Raw genomic sequence first — 17,724 nt, forward strand, 5'->3', positions numbered from 1 at the left:
AAGTTTTGTGGACAGATCCATACCAGCTTTAGCTTAAGACCCCTATATCTGTGTGCACATGTATGTACAAATACACTGAGTGTCTTGAGCTCCTACTGCAGGTGGTGGAGCTGTATTGAATACAGGCCATGGAAGTTTGATGTGGGAGCTGTTCCAGCCCACTCCAAAACACCTCTGTTCAACTCCACTGACTGCACCAGCCTGGTCACCTTGTTCACATGCAGGCAGCTCCATCGGGTGCTCGCTGGAGGCAAGCCTCAGCCTTCCTTTCCAGGGCCTTCAAGGATACGGTCAGTCTGCGGATCCTGCATCTGCCCATCCTGCACAGCAACACACACATCTTGGTTTTTGAACTCAGCGTTGTACCTGATGTACCTGTAAGTAGCCCTATTCTGCCTTTGCCCTTTGGTCTGTTAGATAAATGGAAGTGCCTGTCATGCCCACTGCCTTAATATTTCTTATGTTGGCCTACACAGATGTAGGACATGGCTCTCCTGGGCTGTAGGTTTTTCATCCCTTTTCCTCCTAGGCTGCTATTACATCGAACTCCCTTTATTTTCCCTGCTAAACAGTTTTAAGTGAGGAATACATGGCTTCCTTGTAATCCCTAACGACAGTCCTTGACTTGTAGTTAATAGTACAGAAGGGAGTCTTCTAGCAGGGAGTTGCCCAGAAGGGCGGGCTTGCTGGTGAAACTGCAGCAAACACTGACATGAAAGAGTCTGAGGAGCTGTCTAGCTCAGTGTCAGAAAGGCAGCTAAGTATAAAATACATAATGAGTGTTTGTGATGAGCTAGCTGGCAGTATTTCTTTTGTGAGGTTTGGACCACCTTTATGTGAACTTCATGCTGTTTCATCTGAATCTTTTCCAGGCAGGTGAAAAGAAGCCAGAGGTGCTCATTTCTGACATCTGAGGAAGGCTACTGACTGCGCCTGGTACTTTGACAAAAGTAGATAAGAAGCTATTGTGAAAAGCCAACAGACCAGAAAGTACAAGGAGGAAAGAAAACAATACAAGGCTAGGTCCCCAAAATAGCAAATACTTCCCTCTCTCCCCTCCAGGTTGGTAGCTGGCAAGCATTCAAGCTGATATTCCTTGCATTTTTAAAGCCACCTTAGCAAACAATATTTTACGAAGGAAAATTGCCTGAGGTATGTCAAGGGTTTGAACAGGTGGAATGTGTCATTACTGAATTTGTTCAGTGATGATTCAGACAACTTCGCCTTCTGAATTTGCTAACCTGTATGGAATAGAAATCTGAAATAGAGTGCTGTGCGCCCGATTTCCTGACGCAGCTTCTTGCAGGAGCCTTTGAAGAACGTCACAGCTGTGAGATTAAAAGCTCAGTTCCGAAGTCAGGCAATCATGAAACTCTTTGATATGAGATCAAGCCTCCCAGTGTACGAACACAGAGGGTGCTTGAAAGCTCTGACTTAGAGCCTTATTTACCTTTAAAAATAAAATAAAAAAAAAGTCTAGCTAATGAAGAGACAGAAAAAGCACATCATAATCTCTAAGGCAGTGAATGAAATGGCAGCAAGTAGTTAGGTGGCTTCAGAAAAGCAGCAGAATGTGTGTTTTTTCAATAGTACACAAATATAGTGAGAGCGAATCCTTAAAAAAGTAAATTAGGCAGACCTAAGGGGGGAAATAACACCATAGTATGTCTTTGAAGCTGAAATTATACACATGAAATAAAATCTGTTATAAAACAAAAGAAATGTAGCACAAACTATAACAATGTCAGAAGAGATTTTATCAGTTACAGTGGTGACATGGTCCTGCTCAAAAAAAAAAAAAAGAGCAGAATGAATGTATGATCAGAAATAGCTGAATGGCTAAGGCAAAGACTAAAAAGCTGCTGTTTCCAACCAAAACAAAACTGAACAAAACACAGGTGCTGCTGTTTTAATTTCTAATGAGGCTTGCATTACCACTTTTGTCTCCAGAGCTGAAACCAGACAAGTCAGCAAGATGAATTTATGAGTGCAGGAAACTTAAAAAAACAAGGCTTGTGCAAATCAAGGAATAATAACTTTTTGGTTTTTATATTGCTATGACCCTTCAGTGCAGAAGGGAGAAAGAAAGCTCAGGGGAAAGAAGAACAACAGACTAAACAGAGAAAAGAAATCCCAGCTGGGAAGCACCTGTAGAAAAGATGGAAGAAAAGTAGAAAAGCACATACAGAAAGCAGCTGGCACATGAGAGTTCATTTAGCTTCTTTATTGCGTTGTCAATGATAGTGCGCAGTCGATAATCCGTCATATCTGTCTTCGTGTCACAGCCTGGTGAGGGTTATTTTTCTCCATTCCCTGTTGTTTATCATCTTGTCACTTCATTTTCTTTTTCCATCAGCCTCCAAAGTCTGATAATCTGAATGTTTGCAGTATATTTCAGATGTTTGTGCCTTTACGCTGTGCTTGTAGACCGTTAAAAGCTATGCTTGGCTTGCAGTGTAGTTAAAAGCAGCTATTCACTGACATTTTTACAGTCATAATGCAAAAACAGAGGTTTTTCTCTTACATTCTCATACCAGTTGCTGCCCAAATGAATACTAATTGTGGCATTCCCTTGTTCACCAAGTTTTTCTACTTCTCTATACCTTGGGTGAAGCTATTGTCCCGAAGACAAAGTACAGAAAGTTAATTTTGTCCATCTTGAATTGCTTTAATACAATGGAAGTGCCAGCTCATGCTCACAGCATGTTGTCTGTGGGCGTACTTCAAACAAAATCTGAGGGCACTGAGAGACCCTGCCAGTCCCACAGAGAACATCAAACGACCACGTCATCTACTACCCCGAGGGCAGTAAACCATCAGGTGACAGCATTGTTTGCAAAACTGGGATCATCACATGATTCCTGGCAGCTGGGATTTCCCAGAGGAAGACCTTCGATATATATCATAAGGTAGCTTTCTGTGACATTTTGTTTCCAGACACACCCTCTGAAATATATTTAGTTCCTAAAATACTCCACTAGTGAGTGTTTGGCAGAACAGTGTGTGTAAGTCTGCACTGAGGATGTGATAATTTGGGCGAAAACTGCAAGAAACTCCAACAACAAAAAACCTCCAAAATACATTTGGACTTTGCAGTAGTGAATCGTTGAATTATTAAACTGACATTTCTTACTCTGCAGAAAGGAAAAATGACATTTTAGAATATCAGATCAACATGGACAATATGCCAAGAGCTGGCAGCAAGGCAGAACAGGAATGCAAAACCCAGTCAATAACAAAATGGACTCAGATCTTAGACATAATAACTTAATGGGCAATGCTATATACATATAATATGTCAATAAAACACTGTTTTCTGGATGAAAGTTTGTAAAATGTGAAGAGAAATACCAATTCATCTGGAAAAAAGATCCTCTCTAAATTCAAAGTTTTTTTTTATACAAAGAGGAGTAAGAAGAGAAAATGAGGACATAGAAAATGTTTGATCAAACTGACATTAGTTTTGATCTACTCCTGATTTGAAGACACCAGACCTACCCAAGACATTGTTTCCGGCTGTTTTTATGGGAGGAAACTAAGAAGCAGCCAAAGTGAGGATGCTTGCAAAAGGCATCTTGGATTCAAAATGTGTATTCATTTTCATATGCTTAAATCCATTTGTGAGCATTCACATATGTGAATTTTCTGAGTCATTGTGTGGAGAAGCAGTGCAGAAGAACAATAGTACTTTCACATTCTTTTGTTGCCATTTTTTTCTAAAACACTCAGTCAAATTAAAACAGTATTTTGTCATTAAAGAATTTGAATAAATGACCCTAAATCCGTAAGCTCCTCCCAAACACTTTATAGCAGCTCTTTACCATTAATTCCTTCATGATTTGTAATTAGTCACTTGAAGGAAGGTCAGAAGAAGGAGGAAATTGTGGTTTGAAATGTTCTTTAAAATTCAAACAATAAAAAAGAACTGTCTTTGCTGATCGTTAACATGAAGAAAGCTCTGGGTGTGTTTCTTTAGGCTTCATTTTCATGGAATCACAGAAAGTTGGGGTTGGTAGGGACTGCTGGGGTTCATCCAGCCCAAATCTGTTCGACCCTCCCATGTCAATTAGACAAATTAGTCAAACCAAATAAAGCCAAGCTTCAGGCAAGTCAGGAGTAGTTTAGAGAGAGCAAGCCTCAGCCTGAGGCCTTGCAAGCTCAGTACAAAGCTTATGGGCTATTTCTATTACCAATTCTGCAGTATTACAGGGTTTGTGGTTACAAAATCCATGCTGACTGCACCCAGTCACCTCATCCTTCATACACTTGGAAATGGTTTCCAGGAATATTTGCTCCATCGCCTTCCAAGGCTGACCAGCCTGTATTTTCCTGGGTTCTTCTCCTTGCCCTGCTTGAAGATAGAAGAAACATTTTCACTTTTCATTTGTTTGGGAACCTCTCCTGGTCATCGTGACCTTTCAGTGTCATATAATGTAGAAGGATTTGGTTTGGAAGGGACTTTTAAAGATCATCTAGTTCTACCATCAGCCAGCTCTCTCAGCTGGCATGGATGCATCCTAGCAGGTCCCATGGACTTGTGTGTGTCCCATCTTTTCCAAGTGTTTTTTAACTTCACCCTACTCAACCCCTTTTGCTTCAGTCTTTCTCACGGGCTCCAGGAGCCTGGGATTACTGAAAGCTGGTTTTACGAGTGAAAACCAACGTGAAGAAGGCGCTGAGTACCTTAGCCTTCTCCATGTCCTTCATACTCCATTCAGCAGCAGGCCTGGCTTCCTTTTGCAGCTGATATACATGTAGAAGTCCTTCCACCACACTCTAGCTTGTTAGTAATAGGCAATAAATCTTACTGCCTCCCTGCTCTGAGTCTGTTTTGCCCATTACAGTAATTGCTGAGTGATCTCCCCATCCTTATCTCAACCCTTGAGCACTTTATGTCCTATTTTCTCCCCCTTCAAGAAGGGAGAGTGAGTGGTTGTGGTGGAACTTGGCTGCCCAACCAAGTAAAACCACCACAACTGGCTCCCATGGTCCCTTCGCTCTAGGGATGGATCCTTCGCACAGGATTTTTCTAAGCAGATACCTGAAGAAGCCAAAGTCTTCTGAAAAAGTCTTCTGAAGCCCAGGATGTGAATCTGACTTGTTCCCTCCTTGCAGAATCCTCCACCAGCTCATGGCTGTTGCAGCCAAGGTTGCCCCTGACCTTCACATCCCTGATGAGGCCTTCTTTCTTTGTAAGTGTGGGGTCCAGCAGGGTGCATGGTCACCTTTGTTAGGGAATTCTCATCAGTGCACTCCAGTAATCCTTTGCTGTGTGGGCAGCAAATTAAGAAAAGAGAAAGGTAACCAGCATAGTAACAGACAGAAAAAAAAAAAAAGGAAAGAAACCACTAACCTTGTTCTGAATTCTATAAATAAAATATCTAAATAGGAAGGAGAAAACATGCCATTTCCAGAGAAGGTGAGTCAGCTGAGACCTGGACTAACACCAGTTTACATGAAACGAGTCTTGAGTGAAATCCTGGCTCAAGTGAATTCAAGAGAAATCTTTGCTGGTCCTCTTGAAGACATGTGGCAGGGTTTTACTCATCTTTAACATCTTTACTCATCTTTAACAGTTAAGGATTTTGTTCCTTATTCTGCCAGGCACAACTGGGTAACCAAAGACAGTTTGCCTAGGGTGAAGTTTTCAGACATGACCACCTAGTTTAGTCCTCAGGTTTTGGATTTTGGTTTCAAAAGCAAATGCTCAGAGTGCATGTGCATCTTTTTGACATTGTTTGGCTCTCTGAAGGCTCACCCCATCTGAAAACCAAGCAGGAGAGGTCACAACGAGTAAGCACTTTGCATCCTTGGTCTTACGTCTTGATGTGTGTCAGTGCTACAGATTTGTATAGCCATAAAATAGTAACAAGTCTATTTACAAAGGCCGTGCAAAGTTAAGCTAAGCTTTGTAGGTTATAGTGAAATAAGCCGAGTAGGTTCAAAATGCAAACTGTTGTTATACATTCATAAAGAAACTTTATTTTGTGGTGTAAAACTTTCTACCAACCTTTGCAGTTTTCTCAGCATCACCCAGCAGTCCCCAGGGAACCAATTTCTCTTAATCACACCTTGCTGGCCGGGCAAAATGTGGTTGGCATTGTAACTAATTGAGTTTAACAAAAAGCCAAAGCAAGCTACAATAGTGCAGTGATTGGCCTGTTTAATTAGTTAGATGCTTTTATTTGATTTTATAGACTCTTGTTACAGGCAGTTTGTCTTTGATGTTCCCTCTCCTTGTGTTTGTCTCCAGCCATAAAACATCTGTTCCCCATGTAATTGGGAGAAGTCAGGATAATGTAATTAAGGAAACATCCTTTAGCTGCTGAATCTTCTTCCTGATGGGGCTCGAGCTGAAAGCAAACACTGCTTATTTTATCAAGCAATGATTACTCACTAATCTGTTTAATCTGGGTATGGGCTAACAGAGAGCTGCAGCCGATTTTTTTTTTTTTAAGGAATTATTTGTAAACTTGGCTCCTCCTTGTGGATGATCTTTGTAACACACCCCTGGGCAAACGGGCTCCAATCTGAAAAAAAACCAACACACTGGACCTAAATTTTCAGGTTGCCTGGATTTAGAAACAGCAAGTCATTAAAAAATTAATACCCTAAAAGCATTTCGTCCATGCGCCAACACCAAATTCCCGTTTTGTGGTGGACCCCTATTGCAAAGCCACAAAATGGTTCATGGTTCATCTACAGATGATTTTGTGAAGATGGAGGCCTTGGTGGTGCAAAGGGAGATGCTTTCCTGAGGAGACCAGCAGGCCTTTTATTCATGGCTATGGTGTTAGCAGCTGATGAAATCTGATGTGTTTTCAACCCTAAAAATGTCATATCTGAATGTTATCCTGAGTTGAAGGATCTTTTTGAAGTAGAAACTCTGTCTATTCAAGCCTGAAAAATTCCCTTATTTGATGGTTGTAGAATTTTATAGGTCCTTCTCATATGAAGTTTATCTCTGCTATTCTCTGTTCTGCTATTTATTCCCAGTCATGAAACGTTTGTTCTCCACATAATTACGAAAAGTCAAAATAAAATTACGTCCACCTGAAATAAAGATTTAGATTTTCTTAGTGCAGGCCTTCTGGGGAATTTTTATTTAAATTTGAGCATTTCTTAAAGGCAAACACTCTTTAAAAGGAAACTGACACATTCTTTACAGAAATGATGGGAAAAAAAATATATTTTCTGTGATTTAATAGACCAAATATTGCATAGTTTAGAATGCCCAAATGGACAGTATGGCTGGAACAGATGTTGTTGTATAATGGCATTTGAGAAACATTACCAAAAATATGTTTTTCATGTCTTAATGGTTCTCCCGCTCTTGTACATTAACTCGGTTTGTTTGTTTTTACAGTGCTTTTAGGAATTACTGCTTCTCTTTGTACCTAAGAAATACACTTCCCAGGCAGGAAAAGCAGTAGGATCAGAGGATGGTGCTGTTCCTGGTGGTGGTGTTTCTCTGGCTCCCAGCTTTGCAAATAGAGAGTGCAATATCCACAGTCACGTGGCGAAGACTACAAAGCAGTCATCCATCTTCATTTCACTTTAATACCATTTTCCTTTCATGTATAAAATGAGGGGAATGAGGAACAAAGCTTTGTCTCCTTCCATCATCATGATTCTCTAGCAAACCCATAATCAGAGGATTCATCACAAAACTTCTGGGGAAGGGATAGAAACCTTTTAATATGCAGATGACTGGACGTGGTCCAGAACAGGGAATAGCTCATGCAGCCTTTCTTTGCTTTTGTTCTCATTCAGATTTTCAAACACGAGCAATGACATTTCTGAGAAGCCCGCATTGTTCCCATTATGGCTGTGCTGAGAGACGCACCTGCTCCTGTGAGTGCTGCCAGCCACAGGACTTGTGAGGATGCTTGGCAGCATGGTCATGGTCCAGGAACTTCTCCTGTCCCTTTCCCCATCCCTAGAGCAACCAGAGCAGACATCCAGACATCTTATTCTCCAGTGTGGATTTAACTGAGGATGTCCTTAGGACGTAATGATGATCACAATGCTGTTGTGATTTTCCTAGCAGCAAACAGCTAGGTATATTGATTTTTTAATTAAGATTAGGATTGTAACAACAATAGAGAGATGGCAGGAAAATAATTAAAAACTCATTTTCCTAATCTGGCTAAGTGATCTGACTGATACGTTACTCACTATTCAGGCTACTGGATGCAGAAAAAAAAAAAAACTATGCAGATATGGGAAGCTTTTTCTGTACCAGTCTTCAGATAAAATAACCCAATTTGTTTCCTCCTTTTATTAGAGAAGATGACATTCAACAGCCATGAAAGTCAGAATTATAAAAGAAAGTTTTTCTTATAACCAGCCCACTGAATGTGTTGTTAAGAAGGTATGAATCAGTTGTTTGTGTGTCACTGTCACCGAGATAATGAGGGCATAAACAGCTCAAGTACTTGCAGCCTTTTTATAAATGCATTTGGAAATTGGAAGGACTTTCATACCTTCAAGATAAAAGCTATTTTGAGCAGGCTAGGGAGAACATTGTTTTACTGCCAAGTGGATTTCTGACCACGTGGTATGGACTTCTTGTACCTTTCTCTAAAGCTCATGATGTTGGCTGTGGAGATGGCGTAGAAGACAGAATCTTGGAATATGGAAAATCACAGGATCATTAAGGTTGGAAAAGCCCTCCAAGATCACCTGCTCCAACCATCCCCCCACCACCAATGTCACCCACTGAACCGTGTCCCCAAGCACCACGTCCAACCTCTCCTTGAGCACCCCCAGGGACGGTGACGCCACCACCTCCCTGGGCAACCCGTCCCAGTGCCTGGCTGCTCTTTCTGAGAGGAAATGTCTCCCAATTTCCAACCTGAAATGATGTAGTAATTATATGAATATGATGTATGGATTTATTAATTGTAATAATTTGGTAAATGTATTCCTGGCTCAGTCAGTAATCCAAACACACATTTCCTACAGAAGCTAATGTCACTGTATTGTAATTAAAGCAAATTCCTTGTTCTGAAACGCTAACACAAAGACACCTCCTAAAATTCAATGCACAAACTATTCCTTGAAGTAAGAGTAAACTAGTCTGACCAAGTTGAAAAGAGCTAAGAAGGTAGAGAGTTGGAAAATATGTCAACTGACAGACCTGATTTAGGAGAGAGATATTGATATATGAATGGATAAGTGTGAAATGATGACCAGCTTGCCCATCTTCATGCAGAGCATGAATAGGTGCTTCATGACAAGGCATGCTTAGGTGTTTCTTTTAGTATGAGGTTTGTCTCCATGAATAATTCTGTGTTTTATGAGACCTTAAACTCTCATAAGTACTAATACTGACATTTATGAGTCATTAATTCTATTGTTGTCCTGAAAATAACAGAACTGTGGGCACTAAATTCAGTCAGAGATGTTCAGATGAGTCTGTAACCCAAGATTTCAGCATAGGAAGAAATACTGCTCCCCAGCTACAGAGACTGATTTTTGAAAGGGAATTTATTGAGACAGGTACAACTCTTTCAAATACCGATGATTGTCCTGGTGTTTTGTACTAATTGGATTTCTAACTGGACCTATCTAAAAAATATCTTGCTAAATTTGGTCAGTAGCAGTCATTCTTCCTCTGGGTACCTTACGAGAATCAGGTTCACCTGTAAGGACGCCGAAGTATTTTTAATTTACTGCTGGTATAACTTGCTTCCTGGCAGAGTACTGGTACAGCACCTAGTAGGGGGCAGCTTCTCAGGTTTTATTTGGCAGCTCACAGCCTTTCATCTAACAACAGAGCCTGCATCGGAAAGACACGGCAGTTGTAACCTAGGAGACTCAATTATTTCAAGGCTGAAAAAATCTCAGATACTCTGAATTATGTGCAAGTTCACAGATTTGAAATAAGCCAGCACATCCTGAATTTTTCTAAACTTTTTTTTTTTTTCTGGTGTTTGCAGTGCTTAAAAAAAAAACCAGCTGTGTGTCAACAATAACGGTAGGTTTAGTTTTACTTAGTCTAGGTGCTAAATGCAGTGCTAGGGGTAAGCTGGAAGCACTTTGCTCCCTTTTGCTGGCAGCGTTGCTGCTGGATCTGTCTACTTGACATAGCCTAAATTCAGCCACTCGACTGGAGGTGAAATGCACATCATCCTTCTCTGAAACAAGAACCGTGTTTGCTTGCGTGATGCTGCTGTGCTGCCCTTCAAGGCTTGGGCTCCTGGAAGGAATGGGTAGGGGCTGAGCTGTTGGAGTCGTTGGGTGGCTTTATTTAATTCTCCTTTGAATTTTCAGAAGATATTTGCAGCTTTTTGAACTTGCTCCACGTGACTGCTTGAGAGCAGCATCTGAACGGCATTTCTGTCTGCTATTTGTTGCGTCTGTCACAACGTTTGGCCCGGCTGCAATGCTACCAGCAGGGGCTATCTGGAAAAGCCTCCCCAGCTGGCAAGCCTGAGCAGCGTGTGTGCGCCCTGGCTGGCACCAATGGCGTGACTCATCCCTCAGGAACACCCCTCCAGATTCCCTTCAATGTAAATTTTGGCATTGTGTTAGGATCAAGGCCTGAGTCTTTACAGGTGAGGCCTTCATTTTGCTCTCAGCATCAGTCTCCCTCTCTGCCCCCAGCAGCATAGGTAGGTCCCGTGGGTCTGACAGCTCCAGGTAGATCTTCAGTCCTTCCAGGCACGTAACGGGTTCAAACCAAATTCCAAATTAATCCTTAATTTCTAGTCGGGAAATCCCAAGAAGTTCCTCAGCTACAATGGAGTTCCCCATTGTCGCCTGGGTGCTATATTGACACTTGGTTCTTGTTGGTTGTCACAGAGGTGGATGTTCTGCAGATAATCTTAATGAAGATAATTTTATTATTAAATAAGTGGGAATGGTTTCTTATGATTTATTTGAAGGGTCACTTGTTTCCACCAGTACTGTTAGGGAATCAGATCCATCGCTCATGCAGAGTCTGTCACAAATTGTTAAGACTCGGACCTGGTCACATTTCCCTGCCCACTCAGACTTCATGGCCGTAGGCAACTGCCCTGCAGTTTGGGGATTTAAATCCTTTTCCCAGCATAAATGGGGATATCCATGTGTGCACGGGGCAGTCGCTGTGCCCACCTGGGCCAGTTGCACGTGAGGAGTTTAGTGCAGCAGGTGATGTCTGTCCCATTGGACACAGCAGGGTAAGAGCCCTGCCCAGTGACCTAGCAAAAAGCTCTTTATCCAAAAACAAACTGCTCGGTTGCCTACTGACTGTTTTGGCAGGGATTTTACCTGGGATTGTTACGTAAACAGGCTAAAACCATCAGCAGAACCATGAATTTCAAGTCCTGCTGGCAGCTTCTCGTAGTGAAAGGCTGGCTGCAGAACTGCCAAGGCTGCTCAGAAGTTCACAAGTACGATCATTTTACACTCAAAGGTGCTGATTTCTCAAACTGTGTGTTGGAAAAGAACAGTTTCAATTAAATGTAAAAGCCTTAAAAAATGCCCTAAAGTTGTTCAGATGTCCTACTTCAACTCTTCTGAGTGAGGTTTTCAGGAGGCCTCATTTTTAAATTGAAATTCATTTTCAGTAAAATTAAAGCCAAATTGAAAGAAATATTTTGATATTTCAATATATCAAAATATTATATACATGTATATAATAACAATATATATTATTATTATTATATATATATATTATTTTCAATATATCAAAATATTTTTAAATGAAAAAAAAAAAGATAAATCCAATCTAAAGTTACTCTTTTGCAAGCTTTCAGTGTTTAAGCATGCTTTTTTAATACTTTTTGTTCTAATTTTGGATGGATATTATGGTTCAGAAATTTCAATATTTTTTCATGGAAGAGGAAATAATTTTCAAATTGATTCTTACTGATTGCTCTGTTGCACGGATTTAGCTAAATCCTACAGAATGCCCATCTCTAAGAATGCCCATTTGTAAGACACAAAATAGGATAATTATTTATTTTCAACTGAAGAAAGTTGATCAAATCTTGACTAATTCATGAAGGTGATGATGCTTTGATAGTGTCAGGATTTTAGCATATCTCTAAATAAAATGCTCTCCTACTCTTTTTAAGCCATTAAGATGTCTTTATATGCCTGTACAATTATGCTTAGAAGTTAGGTTCTTTCTGTTTCTCCCAGATGTTGCTTGTTTGGTCAGTGCAAAGGGGAAAATAAGCTTGAGAGCATTCTCGTCCTTCAGCAGCAAGGTGACAGCAGCACTCTGAGCTGCAAGAAGACACTTGGTGCAGCCACTTGCTGGAGAAGCTGTGTCTTTCCAGGTACACTTTTTACCTTTTGGTCGCATGATTAGATGGTCCTATTTCCCCTTCTATCATCAAACCCTCTGTTACCCTTCCCTGGACCCGAAATGGCTGGTGTATCTCCCTGGTCCTTCAAACTACTAATGCTTCTCTCAACTTTCTTTCTCCACTCCTCAGCTTTTGTTCATGTGGAAGCTGAACTCACAGGCTCTGGCAGAGACACCTAGGCATGAAAATTCATGTGTGAAGATGATGAAGGCTGGGAGCACTGTGGCTACAGGTATCAGCAGCTGCCGAGCTGGTTACTGGCCTCTTCATGTTCATTGCAGGAAGCATTTGAATTATAGTCCATATTTATTCAGCATTAGCTAATATTGTTCATGCCCACAGAGTTTTGTTAAAGAAATTCCCCAGGAACAGAATTTGGGTAATGCCTAAGAAAATGGGGCTTGGACCCCTAAAAGAACCACTTGTAGCCATTGCAGTGTAAATGCTCAACACTACTAATAGCAATCAGTGCAGAGTCCTACATGGCAGTCATCCTGCCTCTGTTTTTAGAAAGAAAACATCCAAAATCAGAGTAGGGAACTGCTGGAAGCCTTGAAGAAATGTCTTATAAAGATGAAGACTAGACCATCTATTTAGGACGTATATATGTCAGTTGGGATGCTCAGGGTAGCTCTGATTGCCATAGAGATGATCACAGCTCTCCCTAGAAATATTTTAGCTAAACATAGGAGCAGGGCTCATGGTGGGAAGTTTCTCTTCTGGAGTGCCTTGACACTTCTAGCAGAGCTCAGAAATATGGAATGGGCTCTTGTAAAATATATTTTATGTAGAAAAAGTTAAATCCATGTGTAAGCATTCCTGATTGTTCAGGGTCTTGTCTACAGCATTTTAAAATGACTTTGATCGGAGTTTTTGGAAAAGAGACCACGTTACTTCTGGAAATTTAGCTGCCCCTGGAAGGAAGCCAGGGGGATTTCCAGTGTTCGTTTTTATTGCTGGAAGGAGAGAAGCAGCAAAGGAACTGCACTGCAGCTCACCTACCTCGGGTACAGTTCCCTCCACAAGCCGGAGGTCCCAGTATCACAGGCCTTTACAGACTTTGGAAAGCTTGGTTTTCAAAGCAGCGCATGCAAGAAATGAATGAAGTCCTCCTGAGACGCACCTGTTACCCTGCCAGGAGAGGCAAAAATTTCATTTCCCTTCCCCAGAGCTCAGCTGGGGCCAGGGAAGGAGCAGCCAGACAGGGGGCAGCATCTGCTCAGCCAGCAGCTGGGCTGCGGCTGGGGGGAGCCTGCAGGGGAAGAAAATGAGCTCTGCTCGCTTGGGTGCAAGCCCAGGGGAGAAGTTGTGATGCTTTTTTGATAAGCTGCGGTGGCGGCCAATCAAAGTATAGGCCTGGTTTCTTGGTGATAGACGGGGCTGTTTCTGTCAGGACACAAAGAGCTGCGGATTGCTGTGAATACCTGAATAGCAGAACGCCCGTACAGTTATATTCTGCTGCTGCTGGCACAGAAAGCAATAGGTTAAGGCTTGAATTGCAAAAAGAATCGAGCCGATTCCTAGGCCTTCTATAACAGAAATTATACAAGGGGGAACAGTGGCAGCTCCTTTTTAGACTGGGAGCGCCTAAAAATTAGCATCTAACAGTCCGTGTCACCAATCCTCAGTGCCACTGTGGAGCTGAGCCTGTGCAAAGTGATCAGCAACTGTCAGATCACTCTCACCAGACAACCTCCATCGTTAGGCAGGGCCACCTTCCTCTGTCCTGCTGGCTGCCAGCTGCTGAGAGACCTGGCAGGTTGTTGCTTGCAGCATTAAAGCCGTTGCCAGCTGCAGAAAGGTCCCCATCCTCCTGTTGGCTCCTGAGCTCCTGGGCTGTGCTGTGGAGAGCTCCAGAAGCAGGGGAGGGGATTCTCTGGGAAGCCAGGGTAGACCCTGCAGGCTGGGCGCTGCTGTGCATGCAGCAGGAGCTGTGCAGCATGCCTTGTGCCCACCGGTGCCTCCTCCCCTGTGTTCACACACCGAGGCTCGTAACGTGATGCACTGTTACAGCCCGGCTGTTTCTTCATCCGGGGTGCACAACTGATAGCATCCCTTCCACGGCCCTCTGGCCTGCAGGAGAGGGCTGTCATTAATTGAGACTGGAGCAAGATTCGTCCTTGAGGGCATGGTAGAATGAATTCAGAGATGAATTTAGACAGGTTGGAGGTACCTAGTCCAGAAGCAACCATCCTAGTCCACAACCATCACATTTTCTTTAAGTCTTCTCCCCCCCTTTCTCTCCCACATCCCACGTCTCTCTCATCTGATCCTGAACTAGCATCCAGTTTTGACAGAAGGAGGGGCTGTGTCCCTGTCTCTTCTTCCCTCCCCTCCTTTAGCAGTTATTCTGGGAGCTGGCAAATGCTTTGAGCCCTCATCTCTTGCTTCCTGGAGGAACACTGTCATCACTGGTCAAGCAAATAAAATGGTGGGGACCATGTCAAAATCTAACAGTGAATCTTGCTTTGTTCTTTGTCACGATGCAGGTACCCTTCCTCTGGCTCTGGGTCTCCCAGAGCAAGCACCTGCCCACAGCCCTGAATTAATTCCCTCAGAACTTCAGCCTCCTTCCTCTGCCTCATTTTTTATTAATTAGCTCTGAGCAGGGGGGCTGAGGGTATTTCTTTGGAGCCACCTGACCCTATCCAGCAAGATGTATCCCAGCTCATAGCAGGGAATCCTGCGTGTTCCTCAAGTTCATTATTGCCTAAGATCTTTATTATTTTGCTGGGGATTTGTGTTATCATTTATATGCATTTTTTTCATAGGTTATCTCTTTTAAACTATTTTTTTGGTTACAGACCCAGTCTACAGCTGCACTAACCACATCACTGGGTTAAGCCAAGTGAAGCCAATGGTACCAAGGGATGCAACAACTCAGTTTCTCCGTCCATCCTCATGGTCCATCCTCTGTCTCTAGCCTTTTAGTGCCTTCCAGTTCGTCTATCCTAATGTTCACATAAAAAGAAAAACGTAAGCAGAGATATGACTTATTCCAGGTTGTAGTTTTTATACATTAGATCCTTACCTATTCCAGTAAGGGTGGCACCATGAAATAAATGCTCAAAAAGATTTTCTCACTGAGTTAACAACTACTTTATGTAAGGATTTGTAAGATTTAAGGCTTGTGTCATTCTCTACAAAGGAAATTCAGTTCACATAGCTTACACTGCATGCATGATTATGATCTTAGACTTCGACTGCATGCGCTTCATTTTGTCACATATGGGCCAGGCTGAAAAAATTAATGAATACCCAATATTATCCTAGCAAATTGCAAGCATGTTTGTTTTCACATTCAATTTTAATTAGGCCAAGACTACCATGAATCATTTGAAAGGTTCTTGGGACCCATCTTAATGACATCCTTTTGTTTGTTTTTTCCATGCAAACTTTAGCTGGTGTACTCATGGAAAACATAATTAGCAATGTACAAATATACTCGTCAGAAAGCAAAGTTGTCTTTGTTACTTAGTAAAACAAACAAACAAACGGGGCTCATTTAGGCATGGCAATTTTCTAGATATGAGGTATGTCATTGAACAACTGAAGCCAAATGGTTGGTATCTCTCTTTTTGATTTCTTACTCAGGTGTGACATAAGGATTTAGACCAAAAGAAAAGACAGGAGGGACTCCTTCCCAGTTGAGATGGGAAAGAAGATGAAAGATGATGAAAGAAGACATTTCCCACCTGCGGCTGCTAAAAGGGCCCAGCACTGGTACCAGGGCTGTCTCCATCACACAGTGGGTGCACGCTGTCCCATGCCTGTCTGCCCAGAGGAATGTCATCAGCCATTGCCCAACACTCAGTGTTTTAAACCAGAATTTCTTCTATCCACATTGCTAAAGTGTTCATAGTCATGACATACAGTGATGCTTTGCATTTAAAAAGTGTGCCTGTAGGAATAAGTGAGCTGAAACTGTGTGGAGTGGTCGGCTGCCTCCACTGTGTTCCCCACCATAGCCATTGCCCCATGCATGGAAGTCAGACATCAGATTATCTTTCACTCCAGTACTTATGGGAATGTTTTATTTCCATCCTAAGTATTTCCACCAAAGTATGGCCTTTCTTCGTCTTCTGTTAGAGACTTTACAGAATTCACAGAACTTAGGCATTTTTCTAAGGCTGTACCAGAAGGTGTTGCATTTCCACCCAGCAGAGCACAGTCCTGCGTCCTTCTGCTTTAAGATGTTGCACTTTAGTAATCAATTAATAATTTCATGCTAGCATGGTTACTGTATCTTTTCTGAGTTCATTTACAAGCTGGACTATTACCATGGTAAAAGCTAAACAATTCCCTGTAAACTGCTTCACCCACAGATCAGTTTTATTCTTCTCAATTAATCTTGAGTGCAGGGCCATCCGGATGGCTCTCCCTCCTTGTTTGCTGCTGATGCACTGTACTGTTTTACAGGCTAACTCCTCTCATTAATTCTGCCTCGTTGTTTTTGCCAGCGTGACTTGCTAGAATGCAGACAGTGCCAAAGTTTGCAGAAAAATTTCCATGCGGCTGAGGGGTATTCTGCAGGGAGGCGAAGGAGGAGACGTGACAGAAGTCACCTTTTATTAGTGCCAGTGTCTTGACTCCAATGTAAGGAAACGGTGCAGTAAGTGACAGCTTCTTTAGTTTCTGTTTTTTTTTCTGCAAGAGTAGCTCCTTTGTCAGCCAGTCAAAGTGAGTTTCAGGGAAATTTATAGAAACTTGTTAGCTCTTGGAGTGCTACAAATACCCTGTGAGGTGCATGAAAAACCTTTCTCTTCTGAGATTTTGCACCGCAGTAGATGTCCTCTGCGTTATGTATGCCACACATCTAATACACCAGCCCTTTTCTTCAGGCATCGAATCAGCCCTTCAAGAGCGATTCTGATGGAGCATCCTCCATGGCACAAATTGATCATCTGTGCAGGGTGGATCCTTCGAACTTGTTCATAATCAGATAGGAGCCTTGGTGGGTTGGGTGGGAGGCCTCCTCCTAAGCCCACTGAAGTCAGAGGAAAGACTCCCATTAACAGGCTTTGGATCTGTGCCTGTGGGAAGCTCTTTTATAAATCCCAGCTTGCCTCAAGCAGCCTAATGCCTCCAGTTCGAACTAGCAGGGCATGCTGTAACATAAAGCCATTCTGTACTGCAGTTTTTCTAGGATTACCTGGCGGGATAAGGTGGCCCTGTTGAGCTAAAAGTTGGGGTCTTGGAGACTGGGAGAAGAAACTGATGGTATCTCTGAGTACAGCTGGGATCAAGAAGGTTACAACTCTCTTGCTTCTGTCACCAAAATCTTTTTGCAACATCATCTCCCAGTCTTTTAACAAATGCAGTCTTATGCCCATCCACAATGCTGCTGTTGTTTGACCACGTAGCACTCTCTTCTACAGTCTGCTTACTTTCTCTTCCAATATAAATTAGATCCTCAATC

The 17,724-nt window shown here is 42.3% G+C and overlaps 1 long non-coding RNA gene across 1 annotated transcript; it reads left to right on the plus strand.

Annotated features, from left to right (window-relative positions):
* Positions 1–289: 289 nt before the first annotated feature.
* LOC116486901 lies at positions 290–15,275 on the plus strand. The gene is made up of 5 exons (XR_004253016.1): positions 290–377; positions 873–1,062; positions 12,136–12,275; positions 12,435–12,537; positions 15,110–15,275. It is a non-coding gene; the product is annotated as an uncharacterized LOC116486901 (long non-coding RNA).
* Positions 15,276–17,724: the final 2,449 nt, after the last annotated feature.

This window comes from Aythya fuligula, chromosome 2 (assembly GCF_009819795.1).
Source record: "Aythya fuligula isolate bAytFul2 chromosome 2, bAytFul2.pri, whole genome shotgun sequence".
Taxonomy (NCBI): Eukaryota; Metazoa; Chordata; class Aves; order Anseriformes; family Anatidae; genus Aythya; species Aythya fuligula.